General features: G+C 44.2%; 1 protein-coding gene across 2 annotated transcripts in view; it reads left to right on the plus strand.

Moving 5' to 3' along the window:
- The window catches only part of TTLL1 (TTL family tubulin polyglutamylase complex subunit L1), a 338922-nt gene that overhangs the window by 206730 nt on the left and 113886 nt on the right, over positions 1-18306 (plus strand). The window lies entirely within an intron of this gene.

Here is an 18306-nt window from a genome sequence, read left to right on the forward strand (position 1 = left end):
GAGAAGTTTAACCTCCAGAAGCTGATTATACAGGGCTTGAAGGGGGGCAGAGTCATCAATGTTTGGCTCATAATAGCCCACACAAGCATACCATGAACTATGTATTTTCACCTTTACGATCAACCATCTTCCCCTTGGATCTGCACTAAAATCCCCCACAGTGGTCTTGATGGATTTCTTAATAAGGATTGCAACCCCCTTAACACAGCATGACTGATTGGTGCACATGTAATGGTCTACCCATTTTAGTTTCTTATTAATATCTTCTCATTCTTCTTTTAATAGGTAAGTCTCTTGGAGAATTATGAACACTATCCGAGAGCCTCAAATATTTAAGAATTCTTCTCCTTCTATTGTTTACCCTAAGGCCATTTGCATTTCAAGTTAGAACCTTAAGAGGCATTAAATTTGATGGCTCTGGCATGTTCACCTAAAAAGAGGGGACTAACTCGCACCTAATAAAACCTTCATATTTTACCTTTACAAATGAGACTTACATTATTTTTTCTCCCACATGCTCCCACACCCTGTGCTTAAATATTGCACAAAACTCCTAATGGGCTGAGAACCCTCACCCCTCCTCCCTACCCTGGGAAACCCTCCCTGGAACCAATGGGTAAATCTTGGAGGCTTGATACTAATTTGAACTTTAATTCTCCTTTGCATTTTATTGTTCCACATGATTTTTCAAGCGGCAGGGAAAATTATCTGGGCAGTGGCTCCCATGGATCTAAACTTCTGAATATACTTTCCTAGCTCCCACTGTCTATCCTGCGTAACTCTGTAACTGCCGGATCAAATGTGGAAGGTCCATTCCCCTTTGGTGAAACTGCCCGCTCTGAGGGCATCAGTCAGACTTTTTTTTTTTAAGCGAGTAAGACTTAAAGTTGATCAAGATTTTCCTTTGTTTTTTTTCTGGCTGCTCTTTTTTTTGAATGGGTCTCAGTGAACCCTCTGTATATCCTCCTCCAAAACTGCAGGGTCAATACAGGGGATGAGATCCTTTGTTAGGCTAATCATAAAGCCGTTGGTGTTCTCTCCCTTAAAACCTTCCAGAACATTTAATGTTGTTTCTTCTCGTGATATTCTCTAGTGACTCAATTTTGTCACGAAAGCTTTTTCCCCCCATTTTTAATGTCTGTATTTCTTCATGATTGGCCTCAACCTCTCCTGCAAGACTTCCATCACAGACACTCTTTTGATTAGAGGGTTCATTTTAGCTTCTAGGTCTTCACTTGCCTCCTGAATCTTCCCCTGTTTTTTCTGATGTTGCATACGTCTCTCTTGTTTCTTCTATCAGGGTTGCAAGCAGCTTTTCTACACCTAACTGGCTTTCATTTCCTCTGACCTGTGGGCTCGAATTCTGTAGCTGAGAATTCTGTGGGTGAGGCTGATCCTGTTCTATATCATTAGTTTACAGTGTCGCCCTGTTCCACCTTGTGTCCCCATATCAGTGATACTACTATTGTGCGTACCAGACCCCAAGCTACCTATTTGATGTGACTGAGTGGGTAGGGAAATTGAATTTTCTTCCTTTATTGACTGAACTTTAAAGAAGGAATGTAAGGAGCGAGTAATCTTGACGCGCTCTATTGTTTTGGCGCTTTGCCCCCCAATCTCTTTTAAGTTGCCCTGTTCCCCAAATCGATTTGGGGCCAATTGGGGGGAGCTGAAAAGGAAGCTTCAGAGGAGGGGTTTCCATCAATTTTATTTCCTCCTTTCTCTCACTTTTCTTTTAGAGGAAGAGGGAATCAAAACAGGTTTCAACCGTAGCACAGCGGCCGACGTGTTATCTACAAAATTGCATTTGTTTGTTAGTGCGTATCTAGTGTTCACAGGTTCAAAAGCTCATTGTTCCAAGCTCTCTGCCACTGAAGATATTTTCCTTTTACCTGCTGTCTTTTCCCTGGTTATAGGAGGGTTAGATGGTTCTTGAAGGTTTCTCCTTCCACGTCCCCATCTGCCTGCCAGAATCATATGCGACCTGCTTTCTCGTACTGCTCTTTTGGACTCAGCAGGTGTCCCTGTGAGAGGTTGAAGCAAATATAGTGATACCCAGCCTGCTCATAGACCCGCTCCGCTATGCTGGCTGCTCCTGACCAATGCAGATCGGGCTTCACTAAAAACCGGCAGGTTTACCATGGACGGAGATGGAGCAAAAAACATGTTTCTCAGCCCTCTCCCAAAGAGGAATGATCCACTTATGGAAAGGTGAAGGAAGGGACCCTGGCGTTTAAAACGCACAAACACATTTTCAAAAGACAATACACTGAATAGTCGGAGCTGGCCGCCATGTTCCCCATCCACCTCCCTACAGATCCTGATGGTGTTGGAGTTCGTTTTCTGTCCTGGAATATCGCTGGATTGAAAAAGAACTTTGAATCACTTTGTTTTTAAGCAATGAAAATGTCTTGATTTTTGCACTGCAAGAAACTTGAGAACTGCTGAGTGATTACAGAGTTTTTAGTGTTAAAGCAGTCAAGGGGCAATTTGTTGGCCGGGGGTTTAGCTGTTATGATGTCTCTAAAATATAAAGTCAATGTGGACATTATATTCAAGAATTTACTAACTTTTTTTTATCAATGTCCGTATTAAGGTTTGTCATTAAAAAAGAATGATAAAGAGGGGGAAAAATGGCGGTCCAGATTTTGTATTGATAAATATGTATTCCCCCTCCCCCTTGAAAAAAGGCAAGAATCTCCTAGGAAAGAGCCAACCTCATTACCTGATGGATGAGACGAAGGACCCCATCTTGGTCTCAAGGTGGATACTGCGCAAGGGACATCAGACCACTGTGTGCTGGAGCTCCTGCAGGCTGGGACCTTGGCATCTAGTGTTAGCGTTAAAGCTTTTCCTCTGCCACGTGGTGCTGAGGGAATTTATTAAGTTTGGCGTCTTGTCCGGTATATCTATTAATTGGAAAAAGTCGGTGATCTTCCCCCTTACGGACAATACCAGGGCGGTCGCCTCGGAGTTTCCGCTTCACTGGGAGAATGATTCGGTAAAGTGTCTGGATACACAGAGATGTGTAGGAGCTTTGGAACCTCAATTTTGGTAGGGCAGTGAATTGGCTGGAAGACAAAGTGGCATTGTGGAAAGGACTCCCGTTATCACTGGCGGGTAGAATCGCACTGACTAAAATGGTCATCTTGCCTAAATTCCTATATCTTTTTGTTAACCTGCCACTCATATTTACTCTGTCCTTCTTTAACACGCTGAGGTCGCTGTTACTCTCGTTGATATGGGCAGGAGGGCAGGCTAGGTTGTCGTGGGACCTCCTGACGCTTCCGACCAGGCAGAGCGGGCTGGGTGCCCCTGACATGCAACTATATGCCCTATGTGCACAGGCACAATTCTTACAATATTGGGTACACCGACACCTTTTCAGCCGCATGTAGCGGTAGAGGAGGCTGCGGTCGCCCCGGTGCCGCTGCGTGTCGCTATATATCAAAAATACAAACGCCCATTGGATGGTTTGGATACGGCGGAGACACTCAGATGGGCATGGGAGGGGCTACGTAGACGGGCAAAGATTCCGGTATTATATGCCCCTTCAGTCCCACTTGCGCAGAATCCACTTCTGCCCAACATTCGAGACAAGATAAATGGGAAGATTGCACAGGCAATGAAACTCCACACCTTTGCAGACTTATACCCAGAGGGTCAGTTCAGGGATTATCCTACAGCCGCGGAGGGTGAAAGGGTATCATTTGGCGAATTGTTTTTGCACCACAAGCTCCGCTCGGCTTGTCGAGGCTTGCATGCTTGCTTTCCATCCCAACCACCAATGCTGAATGCTCTGGAGAACATGCTGGTTACGCCATCACCACGAAAGTTGGTAACCCGCTTATATACGCGCATGCAGACGGACGCCCCTGTGGCGATCTCCGGAGCCCGTCCCAAATGGGACGCTGAATTGCCCGCACCTCTGTCGGACGCTGAATGGGACTACTGCTGTGCCCAAATGACTGAGCTTTCGCCCAACTATAAGCTCCGACTGATCCATTTTAAATATTTGTATCGCTACTACAGGACACCCATCAGCCTACAGAGAATGGGATTAAGAGACAATGACTGTTGCTGGCACTGTGGAGCGCCCGCTGCCACTTTCCTACACATGGCATGGACATGCCCGGTTGTTGCCGGGTACTGGACGGAAATTTTTGACACCATAAATCAGATCCTGGGTGTGCAGGTACCTCCTTCCCCACTATTGGGCCTGTTGGGTTTTGTCAAACACACTCACTTTAAAAAGCGTAGGCTACATGCGCTACTTTTACTATTTGCAAAGAGACAAATTGCTGTAGATTGGGGGAGGCGCAGGAGGCCGACAGTCAAAGTATGGCTGAGAAAGGTCACGTATGGCCAGGCCCAGTTGGAGCTGTTTTGGGAACTCATGCCTCAGGCATCTAGACCCCGGGATATTTGGGTGCCGTTTCTGGACTGGGCTCGGGATCAACCCACTGTTTCTGCTCAGACTGAGGGGGGCGAGGCTACTGTGATACCTGGGAATCCCAGAAACTGAGGTATTAAGCTGTGGACTATTTTGTGCTCTGTTGTGCTACACGGTTGAATGGGTGGGGGGGGTGCTACCTTCTCGCCAGGCTGGCCGGGATTAACTACGCCGGAGTTAAAGCTAAGTACACTGGGTGTTGTCCGCCTGCCAGACTTGGGCACAAATGTGCATAATGTTGATCTTCTATTGTCCAAATGTTTATGTTTCGTATTTCAATCATTTGTATGGATTTCTCTCGCCAAAGTAACACTATGCTGTATACCCTTTTTTGTATTTGTTTTTGGAAAATTTCAAATAAAACAATAAAAAAAGAAAAAAGCTTTTCCTCTGCCTATCTAGTCTTGGTATGGTTCTTTTATACCATAAAAATAGCCTCGGGGTTCCTTAAACAATCGCTATGTTGTGAGTATGATTATGTAAATGAACCTAAATCAATACCTGCAATTATGCAAAGTAGTTATTTCGCCCTAGGATGAAGATGGCCATGGCTTTTGTACAGAGTATGTTAATCCTGTTATGTACGTCAAGTGCAGGGACTTTTCTAAGAATCGTCATACATAATAAATGAGACTAGTTTCAAGGAAACTGATCGACATTTATTCATTATATAACTGGGTAAAAGGTCACTCTAGAACTGTTATTTGCAGAGCAAGGTAGGACAAATGTATGTAAAAGGTTGTGTAGCTACCTAGGCCTAAATTGGGGTACATTGGGGTACATAACACCCACTCCTCATCCGAGGGTCGATAAGGTCAACTAATGCTAAAATATGCCTGTTTAAAAAGCATAAAAACATTGTAATAAAATCACTGTCTAAAAACGTGGTATATGTAAAACATGATGTTATGAAAATTTAAAAAGCTCTACAAATCCGCTAAATAGTCAATATACTGTTGGACCAACTGAACACATCAAAAGCCATGGTGCTCAGTGAGAGCAGAAAAATTCAAATAAAGCAATGTTTTCGATTTCCAATTTGGCTTGTTTTTGGAAAAAAGGCCGAATTTTTCCCATCGCGCCGCGAGCCAAATGTTTGTGTCCTGTGTGGGAGACGCAACATCACTGTCGCTTGCATCTGCAGACAATGGTCCCTGTAACACCTCTTGTATCAGGTCAGTGGAGCAAAGGTGATCATCTTCAGTTCCCACAGCAGCTGCAGAGCAAACACTCGATACCTGTGAACTGCTGTAATGTTTACTAAGGGCAGGTTCACATTGTGATGATGCATGCGGTTTCAGGACCAAGTTCACATGTTGTACTGCAGAGCATTCTGGGAGTTAATGTTCATTCACGAGCAGGAAAAAGACAGCCACTATACCAGTCCAGAGGACAAGGAACAGTAGACCAATTGCAATCCAGAGCTGTATCCAAGTGGAAACAAAGTACGTTTTTTTCAGCCAAAGGTAGAAATCACAAATTCTTTTCTTGTGGGGAACAGGTGGTGGCGGTAATTCAGGTTCACTTTGATCTAAAGAGAAAGTATCAAAATGAATGAAGTAGCCAGAGCCGGTTCAATCTATCTTTGGTAGCTCAGCAGGTTTTGTGGAACTAGCAGATGTGTCTGTTTGAGACATATTCACATAGATGTCGGTGTTAGGCCGAATTGAGATCTGTGTTTCATTTGTAGATTTAAGTTGTTCAGTTTCAACAGGTACAAGTTGCATTCTGTTGTTGATAACTCCTTCACTTCGTGGAGTAGAATCTTTAAGCTTAATTAACCTTTTCATCTGAACTTCCTGTATGGTAGCGAGAGGATATCTGGTGCTACCCAGGAGCCCACGCGGCCTACTATTGAGTACCGGCCACATAGTGTGGTTTGATCAGATTAATTGAGACAAATTCCTTTTCTTTGTTGCCGGCAAGGGGCGGTAAAAGTACTGTTCTTGTTCCTTCGACAGCCAGGACAGGTACAGGTGCTCTGTAAGATGGCTCAAATTCCTTTTTGGTCCACAATCTTTTCTCTGACCAGGTCCCCAATCTTCAGGACCCAGCAGGTCTTGCTGGAACAGCTTTCACTTCTTCAGTGGCAGTGCGTTTTATTTGGACGTTGCTTTGTAATGCCTGTAACTCATTGAGTTCTTGTGAAACAGCCAAACAATCATTGATGTCAAATGTTTTTTCTCTGCCACCGTGCTGCCACAGTCAAGGTCAGGTACCCACATTCTAATCCCCAACAGGACTTGTATGGAGTACGGCCCCCTAGGAAATGTCTTGGCATGTTGTTAAGTGCCCTCTGGACCCCATATAGGTGATTGACCCAACTTCCACCCAAGCCTAATACCCTATCTGTTAAGGATTGCCTTAAGTCCCTGTTCTTCCTCTCCACAATCAAATTTCTCTCGGGATGATACGGAGAGGAGTGCCACAATGCTACACCCAAACTTCCAATTGTGTCTTTGTAAGCCTGTGAGCTAAACTCAGGGCCACGTTCAGAATGTAATGTGCCAATTGCCTATGTCCCTATGAAGACTCTCAAATCCTTTATAAAAGTTCGGGTGTCAGCCGAGCGCTGAGGCCGGACCCACGGGAATCTAGAGCAGAAATCCACTGCCACCAGTATGTACCTGTAAGCCCGGTCCGATTGTAAGGGGCCGCAGTGGTCCAAATAGACACATGCGAGTGGTCTGTCTGATATTAGCAATGGTGTTTGTGGTGGACGTGCTACGGTGGAACCCTTCAGTTGCTGATAGATGTCGCACTTAAGGACATAGCCCTTGGTCTGTTTAGTAAGACCTAACTACCAATAACTCTGCTTTAGTAATGAAGCAGATGCAGCAATACCTGCGTGTGCTGAACCCAGACCCTCGTGTACAGCCAAAATTAATCCTAATCTGCGATCCGTGTTTGGTATTACTCTATCCCCCACTCCTGGAATTTGAGCACACGGAATGTGTTGCGCATCTAACTGGTAGGTGTACTTGAGTGGAAAACCTTTTAGCAAGGCTGAGCTGTTGTTGGGTGTAGCATTCACAGCTATCATTATCTGTTGGTCTTTCCTTGTGCTAGAACGAGTGATTGCATCAACGGCAGCAGTTCGCACTGTCGCCTTTGCAGCTTCATCAGCCAGTGAATGCCCTTCAACGTGCACGCCAACACGCAGATGACTCAATGTGTGAATCATATGAGCCCTTAGCAAGCATTTCTTCAGCTCTGCCACCTGTTTCCAAAGCATTTTGTGCTTTATTGTGCAACCTTTGGAATCTCGAAGCCATTCTGGTCCCAGTAGTGAAGAAATTAATTATATGACTGGACACAATAAAACTAATCGCACACTATGAGTGTGGGGAATTCCTGATCCATATTTTTTAGTGCCAGTATCATGACTTTTAGTTCTGCCAGCTGTGCCGCGCAATCTCCTAGAGACTGCCTCTGTGTATTGCTAGGACGGAACTTGCCGTCCCGCATATGTTCCTTCACAATCGCACATGCTGCACTGAATTGCTGTTTACTTCCTACAGCAGGCTGCGCAGATCTGTCAGTGTAAATGATTTATTCATACTTATCTAGAGGAATTATTTCTTTCGGGAGAGGATATTCTTTTTTTTTAAATTTGTTTTTTGTTTTTTTGTTGTCCTCATTTTGCCATATATCTTGCTGGGTTATACTCTAGTCTCTCTAGGTCATACCATGGGGAACCAGACCGTGGACCATAGAGCGAGACCAAAAGAGTAATTACCCACAAGTGTACAATTGTTTCCAATTCCATCTCCATTACTAACTGAGCCTGCCCGGGAATAGGAGATAATATGGCCAACAGAGTAGGTGGCATAATCATAGGACTCACGCTTCCTTTTCTCTCCACTTTATCAACGGAGCCCACACTTTCTCTCTGCTTTTTTGATCGCACACCATATCGGATTCACTAATATATATAATACTCCTGAGGCACTCGGAAAAAGTCGGAGGATTCCCAGCTTTCCATAATTTACAAATCTCCCGTCTTGCCAACAAAACTACATAAAACAAAAATTTGGATTCGACTGCAGAAGTTTGCACTTCTTGATCCAAACTTAGCCCAAAAAAATTAAGCATAATGTTACTTTTAATTCTATCCCAATGGTTTCTCCCAAAAAAGCACTTATCGCATTCCAAAAAGGGACTATTTCTAAACATGACATAAAGATATGTGTATCATCCGCGTCTGCTTGCATGCACCTGGGACAAGTATAATATATTACCCGGGACCTTGGAAAGTTTTACAGGGGACCAGTAGACTCTATACGTGGTGAACAGGTGATTCCGTTTAAGTGGCGCTGATTTTACTACCTTAAGAAGCATAGTATATGAGTTACTCCACATTTGCATCAAGTCTCGATTATCGAAGTCTTCACCCCACAATTTTGAAATTTCATTCTCACTCTTTCCACCCGTCTCCACGAAGGCCCAATACCAAAACAAAGTTTCCTTACTCCATTGACTGGTTCTAATTACTTGGTCAAATTTACGAATCCTCAACCTCTGCCCCGTCTTGCGTTGCCCACCAGAAACTCAGTTGATAGTATTTGAACCTTGTCAACAGACCATTAGTACAATTGCTCAATGCCTCCGAACTCATCAAATTTATACCGACCTTAAGATCTGCCCAGTGACGAATACCTCCAGTTTTCAACAGCTGACTTAGTTGATCCCTCGAGCACTCCGGTGTACTGGGGGGAGTCCCAAATTGGTGCCCATGATGAAAAATATGGGACTCTTAGAGTTTTTCGCACATACATCCACATATTCAATGCTGACATTAAAATCTTAAGCCTCACCTTTTCGAAGAATTTAGGGTCCACATATTTAAAAAGAGAATTGATTTGACCTTGTGGTACATCCGTCAGTAATGCTTAAAAAAAAAGCGCCTATCGTTGAGTTTGTCAACTTTGTTGGCCAGCATGCGAACATTCCTAAACTGAAAAGCGTAACAATATGCAAGTATGTCTGGTAATGTCAATCCTCCAATTTCGAGCCGCCTACGTAGTTTTTTCCAGGAAATCCTAGGACCTTTGGATGCCCAAATAAAGCTTCCTATTCTTCCCTGAAGTTTTGCTATGTCTTCTGGAAAGTCAACGGGATAGTACTAAAAAGAAATGTCACTTTTGGTAAGATGATCATTTTTGTAAGATTAACCCTACCATAAATATTAAGTGGTAGATTCGCCCATTTAGAAAGTAGGCCTATAACTTCTTGACTAACTTTCTACCAAATTACATTTTATAATATCTTCCATTTTCTGTGTTAATTGCATTCTCAAGTATCTTATTTGGTTCTTCGCCCCACAGCTTGCCACCCCTTGATTCCAATCCATGATCTCAGTTTTCCCTGGGTTCACTTTATAACCAGAAATGTGGCTAAAAACCTCCGCCTTCCTCATCAAGATTGGGATTGATTCTTGCAAATTACTTGTGTAAAGCAGCAGATCATCTGCGTAGCGCCGCAACTTAACTTCAAAGGTATGAAATTTAAAAGGAAGAATAGCCATATCCGCCTTGATCAAATTAGCTAAAGGCTCAATATATATATATTAAAAAGGAGCGGGGAAAGGGGGCAGCCCTGCCTTGTCCCTCTAAAAATTTCAAACCAATCTGACAACCTCGCGTTTATCAATACTCTGGCTTTGGGACCATGATAGAGAGTTTGCACCGCCCTTACCATATTCTGTGGAAAACCAAAGCTTTGCAAAGCCTCCCATAAATAGGACCAGTGCACCTGGTCGAAAGCTTTGGCTGCATCCACTGCCACTATAGTCAAGGGTAATTTCCGAGCCTCCGCCACATCTATAGCTCCTAATAACTGAAAGGTCAATTCATTTAATTGCCTCCCGGGAATGAAACCTCTTTGATTAGGATGGATGACCTCATGTATTGCCTTAGCTACCCGAGATGCAATAATACCAGAAAATAATCTTGTAATCTGTATTTAGTAAAAACATTGGCCTATATGAATCTCTCTTCCGTGGATCCTTATTAGGTTTAAAAATCATGGTAACTGTGGCTTCTAGCCAAGATTTAGGGACCTTTTTTCCACCCATATATATCTTATTAAATAAAATTTGTAGGACAGGAGTTACAATGTCTATGATACATAGAAAAACTTCCACAGGGAGACCATCCGGTCCAGCTGCCTTTCCCTTAACAATTTTATTACACTGGGCTCCTATCTCCCCCTCCTTGATCTCTCCTAGGACTTTCAGTTGCTCAAAAGATAACTGGGGGAGTGTTGTTAACCCAAGCCACTCTTTTATATCTACTTGACTAGGTGTTATATCCTCCCTATATAGGTCTTTCATATATCTACAAGCCTCCTTACACATATCTGAATTAACATTCGCATACGTTCCTTCACAATCACACATGCTGCACTGAATTGCTGTTTACTTCCTACAGCAGGCTGCGCAGATCCGTCAGTGTAAATGATTTATTCATACTGATCTAGAGGAATTATTTCTTTCGTGAGCGGATATTCTTGTTCATACTACAGAAATGCTTGTGTTTTTAATGTAGTATCAAATTTGTAGTCTACATCTGTTGCAGTGAGAGAATTAGCTCATTGTATCCATCTCAGATGCAGTGCTTTTGCGTTTTGAATGCTTGCCTTGGTAACAGCCTCTAAGGTTGTTACCGAAGTCAGGACAATTATGCGTTTCCCCTGAGCTAGTGCTCTTTCTCTCACTACAGCAGTATGTACTGCTTACAGTATCTTTTCTGTGGATGCAAATGCATTTCAGCATTTGGGTACAAATGTGATTTGTATGCAATGGGTATGTTTCGCCTCCATTGAAGGTGTGGTAAGTGTAACCAGATTGACCCGCAACTACACGGATCACCAAATTTGTGATAATTACACTTGTGTGTAGATGTTTGGAAACTATCATGTGAGCTTGTTCGGAACAGAAAATTTCGGTGTGTTCCGGTATCTACTGTTGAACTGAAAAATCAGGTCTGATTAGTTCGTTAAAAGGTTTGACCTTTTCTGTATAATCCAAAATGTATGTTCTGCTAAAATATAGGAATCCTAAAATGGATTGTAAACCTTTCAGAGTTTTCAGGGGTTGGAGTAGGGCACACTTTTCTAAAAAATAAATCTGCCACGATTTTTCTTTCACTTGATAGCTCATATCCCAAAAATAGGACATTGAGGTGGGCAATTTTTGATTATTTTTTTTTAAGTTACATTTGTAGCTGACAGTGGCGAACCCCAAGATTATGTTGTTCACTCTGTGCAAGTGATCCAATAATTAATCGTCAGTAAGATAAATATCATGTACGTAGGACAATGCCTCCTCATCACAATTTGGAAGTAACCCTGTTACTCTTGCTGAGAACAGCCCGGGGCTATTCTAATACCCTTGGGACAGTCTACAGAATAGGTGCTGAGAGCCTAGGGCTGAGAATGCTGTCAAATGTCTGCTTCCAGGTGCTATATTTTGGCAGAAGAATCCATTTGAGATATCTGATGTTGTTTTGTATTTATTCCGCACAATGTTATTCATTAATGCTGCACTGTGTGCATTTTGTACTGCAAATGTTTTTGTGCATGTGTTCAAATGCCTGTAGTCTAAAACTAGATGGTATGAATTGTCGTGATTCATTACGGGGAACAAAGGATTATTCATGGAAGAGGTGCAATTTTCAATCTCACTTTCATATTCAAGTTGATCTAAGAACTCCCTGACTTGTTTCTTTGCGTCATGTTTTATTGGGTACAGCCTCTGTGGTGTACGAGTAGTTTTTAATGGGATTTCATGGTTAGGTGGCTCAGCATCCCACCCTACATGATTGGGGTAAATTGCGGGAACTAGCGCTAATGCACACTCCTGCGAGTATGAATGGTTTAGTGACTCTGGAACGAGGATAGAGAAAGCCGGTGAAATTACATTTTCCCCCTTTGGGCACTACATAAACTCAGGCGGCTAATCATTTTCAGCCAAAAGGATATCGTATCCATATGTCAGGTTCTCCCAAAAGAGACTTTTCACTTTCCTGGGAATGTCTCCATCCATTTGGATCGTTATTTCGTGTAAAGTATGTGGGATTCTTACCCTAGTATCAGGTGTCTCCACCGTGATATGTTCATTCAAGGCTACTGTCACCTGAAATTCCATAAGGTTCTGGTGAGCTATTGTTACTTCTGCTGCGCTGTTTAGCATCGTCAAAGCCCATCCCCCGTTCAGTAGTAGAGTCCTCAGTAGCCTGGGCATGTCTTATTTTAAGGCCAGTTAACTTCTTTTTAAATTTGTGGTTTACTTTTGAGTTTATCTTCTTGTTTGATAATGAAGTGTGAATTGTGTCTCTTGGCTTGGCTCGCTTGTCTGATCTGTGTTCTAACCGTCCTCCCGCTCCAAGTTTTTGATGAACTCTGAAAGGAACGAGAGGAACGTTTCTCAGTATCCTGATACCTGTCTGTTTTTTTTAATATTGTTACATTTTCTAAGGTTGTTTTTTCTGTCAGAGGGCTCCTGTTTAGGAGACCCACCCCGTGATCGTGATGCATTCTGCTTAATATATTTTGATTGTTTGTTATCCCATTTCTTTTTAGAAGAATCAGGTGCTTGCTTAGAGTTATCCTTTTCGGAATTACTTGTTAATTGTAGTTTCCTAGGTCTAGCTTCCAAGATATCTCTATCCAGGGAAGCATAGGTTTAGCTATAATCTTAGGTAGTTCTCGCTCACTATTGTGCAAGAGTGACTTCCCTCAGGCATTGGCGTAAGCCACCGCTGCTGCCTCCTCAGACGTGAGTCCCTTGCTCACTTTGCCACTGGATTCAAGCAAGCCTGGCTGAAGACGGCTGAAATGCCAGTAACCGGTCCTAGGAAGCTTGTTTCCGGTCCAGGGAAGGCATGGCTTGGCAGTTTGGGCTGGACTGTTCCCATGAGGCACAGGGTCAGACTGATTTGCATATGGCCATGTCTGAACTGGGGTGGTAGAGTGGGCTAAAGAATGGTGATGGATCAAACCCAGATCTGTTGACTGGCTGTGAGTGTTTGATTGGTTCTGATGCTCCGTCCATCATCACCCTCTATTGTACCGCTTTGTTCGCCATAAGTTGGCAGGGTATGCTCAGACGTGCGTCCCTTGCTCACTTTGCCACTGGATTCAAGCAAGCCTGGCTGAAGACGGCTGAAATGCCAGAAACCGGTCCTAGGAAGCTTGTTTCCGGTCCAGGGAAGGCATGGCTTGGCAGTTTGGGCTGGACTGTTCCCATGAGGCACAGGGTCAGACTGATTTGCATATGGCCATGTCTGAACTGGGGTGGCAGAGTGGGCTAAAGAACGGTGATGGATCAAACCCAGATCTGTTGACTGGCTGTGAGTGTTTGATTGGTTCTGATGCTCCGTCCATCACCACCCTCTTTTGTACCGCTTTGTTCGCCATAAGTTGGCAGGGTATGCTCAGACGTGAGTCCCTTGCTCACTTTGCCACTGGATTCAAGCAAGCCTGGCTGAAGATGGCTGAAATGCCAGAAACCGGTCCTAGGAAGCTTGTTTCCGGTCCAGGGAAGGCATGGCTTGGCAGTTTGGGCTGGACTGTTCCCATGAGGCACAGGGTCAGACTGATTTGCATATGGCCATGTCTGAACTGGGGTGGCAGAGTGGGCTAAAGAACGGTGATGGATCAAACCCAGATCTGTTGACTGGCTGTGAGTGTTTGATTGGTTCTGATGCTCCGTCCATCACCACCCTCTTTTGTACCGCCTCCCCTTTTATGTTACATAACATAATAGTTGATACTTGGGCAAAATTGCCTATCAATTTCATCCCCAAGTCCAGGGCAGGTTCTGCCCGTACTGATTCTGTATTTGTTTCAATACTTCTGGTATCACTGCTATTGAGGGGGTACCATGAGTTCTGGTATAAATGGCAGCAAAAACTGTACCCCAAGTGGTGCAATCCTCTGTCGGGGGAGCTATTCCCATTGACAAGCAAATTGTTTGTATTCTGTGTTTTTCCTGTGGGCCTATGTGGGGAAATACTGCCTCAAGCCAGAAAAGACAAGTCTAGTGGTAGGGATGGGCATTCACCACGAGCAGCACAGGTGTTAAATTCCGGACTGGAAGAGTTCGGTTTGTTAGATATCTGGAGGCACAGACATATGGACATACTTGCTTGCACACATATTTCTTCTATACATGGCAGCTGGTCCCGGCTCAACTTCTCGCTTGTAGGGGACAGGGTGGCGGGCTGGGTAACGGAGGTAGAAAACCTGCCGCGCACGCTTTCTGATCACTGCCCTGTCTGACTCACTCTGTGCATTCCTACGATAACCACACGGCCCTTCACTTGGTGCTTCTGCTCTGAGTCATTGTTAGATCCTCTATACTTAGAAACCATTTGTGAAACTATTACACACTACTTTGCTGAAAATACGGGGACGGTAGATAGTGCCGGAGTGCTATCGGAGGGTTTTAAGGCTACTATTCGGGGTGCATGCATCAGTACTACAGCTGGAATATTAAAAGATATTTGGGGTCAGATTGCCAAGGTAGAAGCTACGCTCACTCGACTTGAGCACGGTTACGAAAATGCACCCATTGAATCGTCTTAAAGTAGCCATACTCGATCATGCGAAATTGGCAGTAGAAGAAGTGCGATATATATCCAAGCGCTATGTGGCTTGCTCTTATGGTGAGGGGGGACGGCCTGGACATCACTTAGCCCAAAAAATTAAACACCGCCTGAGCCACGACATCATTACTAAGATAACAGACGCGTCGGGGCGGGATCATTATAGCATTCCTGACATTGCGAAGCAGTTTAGACAGACCTATGTGACACTGTACACATCTCAGGGCGAGACTGACCGGGTGGAATTAGATGCATATTTGTCACAGGTGGCCATTGCCTGGCTGTCAGAAGGGCAGAGGGATTATTTGGGTCTTCCTATCGCAGTGGAGGATATCCGTGCAGCCATTGCCTCTCTCCCTAGCAAAAATGCCCCGAGCCTGGACGGCTTCACCTCTGAATTTTACAAAGCTTACGCGGAGGAGCTCACCCCGTTTTTGCTAGAGATGTATGCGGAAGCCTATGACTCGGTTATCCTTCCCCCATCCCTTCTCGAGGCCTTAATTATTACCCTGTTAAAGAAGGACAAAACTCCTGAACACTGCGACTCTTATAGGCCGCTATCACTAATTAATACTGACGTGAAAATATTAGAAAAAATTCTGGCCGCGCTCCTCCAACTGCTGATGCAGAATTTGGTCCTCCCAGACCAATCAGGGTTCATACCCACGCGCTCTACGTCTTACAACCTCCGTACTTTATTTGCATTGTTCCACACTCTCTCTCCTGAACTGGCATCTGTGGCTGTCATGCTGGACGCCGCCAAGGCGTTTGATTCAATTGAATAGGGATATTTATTCTTTATACTGCAGTGAATGGGCTTCTCCCCCTTTTTTATCAATTGGGTTAAACTACTGTATACATGACCAACGGCACGGGTTAGGGTGGGGGTTCACACCTCGAGCCCGATTACCATCACTAGGGGAACTCGGCAGGGGTGCCCGCTGTCACCGCTGATATTTGCCCTGACGCTGGAACCTCTGTCCTGTCTTATTCGGCAATGTCACAAACAAGCGGCTATAAATCTATATCATCGCCCCCTTATCATTTCGCTATATGCAGACGACATGCTGCTTTTCATCCGTGAACCCTGCTCTCATCTAGCACCAGTATTACGTGAATGCATCGGATTTGCACGCTTCTCCGGGCTGTCTATAAATTGGGCCAAATCGATGGTAATACCTCTGACAGAGTGCACAGAGCTGCATGAGTTGGACTTCCCCCTTGTATGGGCGTCGGAATCGGTCAAGTATCTAGGAATTTGGTTTCTCCGTGATCCTGATATAGTCTTTCGGGAGAATTATGGTACGGCTATAAAATGGCTGGAGTGCCAGATAGACAAATGGATTCGCCTTCCACTCTCTCTTGCGGACCGTATTGCACTCATAAAAATGGTGGTACTGTCAAAATTATTTTATCTTTTCAATAACGTGCCTATTCCCCTCTCTCAACATTTTTTTTAGAACACTACGGTCGCTATTGCTTTGTTTGTTCTGGGGTGGTAGGCAGGCACGAGTAAGCTGGCAGACTCTTCTTCTTGAGTATAAACATGGGGGCTTAACGCGCCTGATCTCTATCTGTACTATTTATGTGCTCAGGCACACTACGCACATTTTTGGTTCACACAGCACAACTTCATTCCTCATGTGGCCGTGGAGCACTGGGATGCATATCCCATTCCGCTGGACTCTATCCTTACGCATAGCCGCCGCCTCACCCCCGGGACAAAATCAATACTATCAACTCGACGATTGCGGCACGCCAGGCACTGGGCCGCTTAGCCGAGAAATTACCCTTGTATTCACCACTACTCCCTGTTGCGTATCATGCGGACATCTCGGTGACGCATGAGGAGGGACTTATGCGTGTTTTAGCTCGGGCGGGCATTGATAAGATATAGGATCTATTCCCTAATGGCTCGTTTCTGACTGATGCGGATACGGAATATATCCAACATAAAACCCTACTGTACTTTCTCGTTGCATAGATTGAGAGTGGCATCGCAGGTTCATTTTCCTACATTTCCTGCGGAACCTCCATCGTCCATGGCTTTACACACCTTACTAACTAGCCCCACTAGGCACAAGCTAGTCACTAAATTATATTGGGCCGCCAGGGCGGATAGAACACTCCCCGAGAATAGGAGTCTGAATAAATGGAATGAGAACTTAGACCCGCCACTCACTAACAAAGATTGGGAGCATTGCTGTGCATTAACTGGGGCCCTCACATACAATAGGATCCTCCGCATCATACATTTCAAATTCCTCCAACAAATCTACCACACACCTCACCGGCATTTTAGATATGGTCTCAGAGAATCCGATGTGTATACCCGATGCGGTACTCCTGGAGCGGATTTTTGGCACCTGGCCTGGTCCTTTAACAAGGTGAGGAATTACTGGACCGCAGTGACCACTACATTATCGAAAAACATTGGTGTTACTTTGTCTTGTTCACCGCAGGTGTGCTTATTGGGTCTGTTCCCCCTTTTGAAAGGTGCTACAGGCAAACTAGCCAGAGTGGCATTGTTCATTGCGAAGAGGCAAGTGGCAATGGTATGGGAAAGTAAACGGAGCCCACAGAGGCGCAATGTCTTAAGGACTTGGCATACTGTAGAGAGAATTTGGTGTTATATGCGGAAGAACTACCCATGACCTCTCGACCAAATGATATTTGGGAACCCCTATTGATTTACTTAAGTTCATTGTTTCACACGATGCATCTGATACGGAAACAGTATAACTACTGATATTATCAATGAGTATGATGTACTATTATTGTAGCTATGCTGAAGCAAGCGGAATATACCTAGCTATGCATGTTTACTACGGCCCTTTATTTCTTCTTTTTTGTTATTATTTTGTTTTAGGCCTTACTTGTCCACATTGTCCTTATATTGTATTATCATCGGTATGTACTTTTGTGATGCACTGAGAAAATCATAAATAAAATTTTTAAAAAAAAACATTTGAGCTGTTCAGAGGGAGGAAACCCAGTACCCAAGTCTCTCCTTCATGAAGGAGTGAGAAGGGGTTGAGTGTGGATGAAGAACAGATGGGTTGACGGAAAAAAGAATTGATAAAAGTGAAGGAAAGAAAGAAATGATATGATATGATGTGAAAGGTCAGTGTTCGAAGTATACGAAACCCATCAAAGTAAATACGTTGTTTATTAATGCTGTTGAAATTGAGGCCCCAGGCATCTGAAAGCTAAACAAAGCGGTAGTGTTTAAACAAGATTCTT

Source organism: Triturus cristatus, chromosome 4_1, assembly GCF_964204655.1.
Source record: "Triturus cristatus chromosome 4_1, aTriCri1.1, whole genome shotgun sequence".
Taxonomy (NCBI): domain Eukaryota; kingdom Metazoa; phylum Chordata; class Amphibia; order Caudata; family Salamandridae; genus Triturus; species Triturus cristatus.